This window comes from Saccopteryx bilineata, chromosome 1, assembly GCF_036850765.1.
Source record: "Saccopteryx bilineata isolate mSacBil1 chromosome 1, mSacBil1_pri_phased_curated, whole genome shotgun sequence".
In the NCBI taxonomy this organism is placed as follows: Eukaryota; Metazoa; Chordata; class Mammalia; order Chiroptera; family Emballonuridae; genus Saccopteryx; species Saccopteryx bilineata.
In genome coordinates this window covers 188,913,056-188,917,712 of record NC_089490.1, presented here as the reverse complement: position 1 = coordinate 188,917,712, position 4,657 = coordinate 188,913,056, and positions in this window count along the sequence as shown.

Below are 4,657 nucleotides of genomic sequence, written 5' to 3'. Positions count from 1 at the left end.
GGCGCTCATCAATAAAACAACACAGAATAAGTGCTGGCGAGGATGTGGAGAAAAGGGAACCCTCCTGCACTGCTGGTGGGAATGCAGACTGGTGCAGCCACTGTGGAAAACAGTATGGAGATACCTCAAGAAATTAAAAATCGAACTGCCTTTTGACCCAGCTATACCACTGTTAGGAATATACCCCAAGAGCACCATAGCACTGTTTGAAAAGAAGAAATGCACCCCCATGTTTATGGCAGCATTGTTCACAATAGCAAAGATTTGGAAGCAGCCCAAGTGTCCATCAGAGGATGATTGGATTAAAAAGCTTTGGTATATATATACTATGGAATACTACTCAGCCATAAGAAATGATGACATAGGATCTTTTACAACAACATGGATGGGCCTTGATAACATTATACTGAGTGAAAGAAGTAAATCAGAAAAAACTAAGAACTATATGTTTCCACACATAGGTGGGACATAAAGATGAGACTCAGAGACATGAACAACAGTGTTGGGGTTACAGGGTGGGGGGAGGAGAGGGAGGGGGTTGGGGGAGGGGAGGGGCACAAAGATCATGGCTTTTCAGCATTGGCCATATTCCCCCCTTAATCTATAGACAGATAGCAAATATCTACGTATGGTGTTCCCACTATAAAGACTGCTGTCCTAGGGACAAATGCTGACAAACTATTTCAGCAGTTCCTCCTTCTTCAAAGACTTATATGTAAACATAGAGCTCCATGTTTCATAGGACATACTCAAGCTCACTCCATGCTTCCTGGTGCTTTAGCACAAGGGAATGCCCCCCCCTTTTTTCTTTTTTTTGTATTTTTTTTTTGTATTTTTTCTTTTATTTATTTATTTTTTGTATATTTCTGAGGATGGGGATGGGGAGGCAAGCAGACAGACTCCTGCATGCGCCTGACTGGGATCCACCTGGCATGCCTACAGGGGGGAATGCTCTGCCCATCTGGGATGTTGCTCTGTTACAACCGGAGTCATTCTAGCAACTAGGGCGGAGGCCATGGGGCCATCCTTAGTGCCCAGGGTGGATTTGCTCCGGTGGAGCCTTGGCTGTGGGCGGGAGGAGAGGGACCGGGAGGGGGGAGAGGGGGAGGGGTGGAGAGGTAGATGGGCGCTTCTCCTGTGTGCTCTGGCCGGGAATCGAACCCGGGAATCCTGCACACCAGGCCAATGACTCCGACGGGTCTACCATATCATGCTTTTTACTTAAAAAAAAAAAAAAAAAAAAAAATTTACATTTCTTTTGAAAGCTGATGAACAGGAGACACCAAATCTACCTTCTTTATTAGATCTAGCTAATAACACTGTTCTGTCTTTTTTCCAAATAGCTCCAGATATATGGAAAAGATGTATATAGGCGGATGGGGATCCTCAAACCCCTCAGCGAGATCTTCTGAGAATGGCTTTTAAGATACCTAGAGGCAGAAAAAGCCCAATAGAGATCAGGAGGAACTACCAGCTTTTAGGATACACCCTTAAAGGCTCCAGCACCCCAAAGGGGTCTCATAGGATGCCATCTGGGTCCTGCTTCAATAGTGGAAAGGAAGGTCATTGAGCTAAAGCCTGCCAGGCTTACACACCTCTGCTGTGAGGAAACAGGGACACTGGAAGGTGGGCTTCCTCCTCGCTCCTCTAAGGGAGGGTTCAGTCTCTTCCAGGCCTGCTCCAGCCATCTATGACCTAACCTTGCCCAGAATGCTGGGGTTTGCCACTGAAGGCTGAAGGTGCCCAGGGCCGTCGACCCCATCTACGACACTGTGGACGAGCTTAGGGTATTTCTTCCAAGAAGCAGGTAAACTGATCTCATTTGCACAAGGGCCACTTAACTATGTTTTGCCTGAATAGTCAGGTTCTTTATTCTTCCCTCAAAGATCTCTGTTGTGGGTGTTGATAGTCCTATTTTCTGCTGCTTTGCTTAATATATAGTGTTTCCTTTATTCCTCCTACCTCAATGCCCCACTCATATTTCAGGCTGGGACCTACTCTTAATTTAGAGCTCTCTTTTCTCCTTTTGCCAACTTGTATTATGAATTTACCTTTGCCACCCAGCTTAGTGTATCCCAAGGTCCTCTTTACCAGGCCACAGTCACAGAGCTCCAGGGAAAAGCAACCTGGTCTCAACTCTCCAGGCAGAGGAGAACAGAAGCTCCATATCCACGCATGCTGCAAATGGCTTTTTCCAGTCTACCTGAATCATTACCAGCTAGAAGCAGCGGTCAATGGGACTTGGACATGAGCTGCAAAGTATAGAATGGTGACAACAATTCCAGTGCCATACGGACTTTTCCTGTGGGGAACTTTCCTGGACTCCTGCTCCCTGTGACAGCTCCTAACAGACTGAACTGTGGTTGGGTTGCATTTTTCAGGGATTTGGCATGGTGAGGGGGCCAACGTGGACTTGGGGAACATGTTAAGGACACTACTCATTTATGGATTCTTGCTGTATTGGCCAAGAGTTTGCTTAAAGGCTTTTAATCACTGTAAAAAAAATAAAGGACTAGATGAAGAAGATGGGGCACATATACACCATGGTATATTATTCAGCTAGGAGAAATGGTGACATTGGATCACTTATAGCGGAATGGTGGAGTCTTGGTAGCATTGTGCGGAGTGAAATAAGCGAATCAGAAAAAAACAGGAACTGCAGGATTCCATACATTAGTGGGACATAAAAGCGAGACTGAGAGGCATGAACAGGAGTGTGGAGGCTATGGGGGGTGGGGGGAGGGAAGGAGGGAGAGGGGGAGGGGAGGGGGAGGGGTACAGAGAGAACTGGATGGAGGGTGGCAGAGGACGATCTCTCTTTGGGTGATGGGTATGCAACATAACTAAATGACAAGATAACCTGGAAATGTTTTCTCTGAATGTATGTACCCTGATTTATTGATGTCACCCCATTAAAATAAAAATTTATTTATAAAAAAAAAAAAAAAACCTGTTCACTAACAAGACCAAAAAATCAAAGAAATCTGAGTGAAAATGTCCATTTAAATGTCTCATAGGAATTCATTTAATGGGGTATGAATAAAAGAAAATGAGTTGTATGTCTTTTTCAAAAAAATATTTAAATATAAATATATGAATTTCTTTTATGTTCTTTATTATGTTATATTTATCTAAATGTATGAATGTGTACTGTTTCTTTTTATACAACTGAAATTGCTACTGGAATGGCCTTTGGTTTTAATAAAGTAATACAAGGTCTAAGTGTAAAAATTTGATTACAGTAATAGAATAGGTATTCCATAAACAAAAAAGAATGGTTTTATTTATTGGGTCACCACTGGGACTGTGAATGTCCAGATGACTTATCAGGTAAGCAAAAAATACCCCATCCAATAGAGTTTATGGCAGAATTATTTTGTGGTACTTTCAAAATATTTTTTTCTAATTACAAAAGTATTAACACTCATTTAGAAAATTCAGGAAAGCATTTTCAATTAAAAATAGTTATTATAACCTACCCAGAGAATTTACTATTACTATTTTTATGGATTTTATTCCAACATTAAATGGTCAAGAGCATGGGATCTAGAGCTCATTCAAACTGTTCTCTGCCATTCACACACCTTGAGACTTTGCATGAGTAACTAACCTACTTTGTGGCCCAGTTTCCACATCAATAAAGTGGGCATGAATAACTTTTCAATAACTCATGAAGTTATTGAAAAGTTTAACTGCAGTGCTACATATACATTGCTTAGGAATGGTTCCTGGTACAGGTATATGGAAAGAGTATAACATATACTAGGTTTAATTATTATTGCTAAGGGTTTTCTTTTCATGGGTTTTCTTTTTTATTGATGATTTAGTATGTTTGGGGGACATCACTAACTAAAAGCAGATTCATAAATCTTCTGGAAAATATGAACAAAAATTTTAAAATAAAATTATAATTACTACATTATCAGACACAACTACTATTAATACTAGGGTTTAAAGTTTTAAAATAATCTCTAATCATGACAGATTCCCAAGGATTTGGGTGAGATTTAAAATATACATAATACATAGGAATAAATTTAACAAAGTAGTGGCAGACTTGTAAACTAAAAATTACAAACATGACTGAGGAAAACTAATTTCTAAATTATTATAAAGACCTGCCATGTACATGATTTGGAATGCTCAGTAGTGTTAAGATGGCAATTCTCCCCAATTGGATCTATAGATTCAACACAACACCTATCACAATTCCAGTAGATCTTTCTCTCTTTTTTTTTCTTTTCTTTTTTCTTTTTTTGCAGAAATTGATGATAAGAGCCTGACCAGTGGTGGCACAGTGACAGAGCGTGGACCTGGGATACTGAGGTACCAGGTTTGAAACCCCAAGGTAGCCGGCTTGAGTATGGGATCATCGACAAGGTCCCATGGTAGTTGGCTTGAGCCCAGAGGTCATTGGCTTGAAACCTAAGGTCCCTGGCTTAAGCCCAAAGTTGCTGGCTTGTACAAGGGGTCACTGACTCAGCTAGAGTAGTACCCCGGTCAAGGCACATATGAGAAGCAATTAATGAACAACTAAAGTGACGCAACTATGAGTTGATGCTTCTTATCTCTCTTTCCTACTCTCTGTCTGTCCTTGTCTGTCTGTCTCTCTCTCTGTGTCTCTGTCTCTCTCTTGCAAAAAAGAAAAGGAATTGAT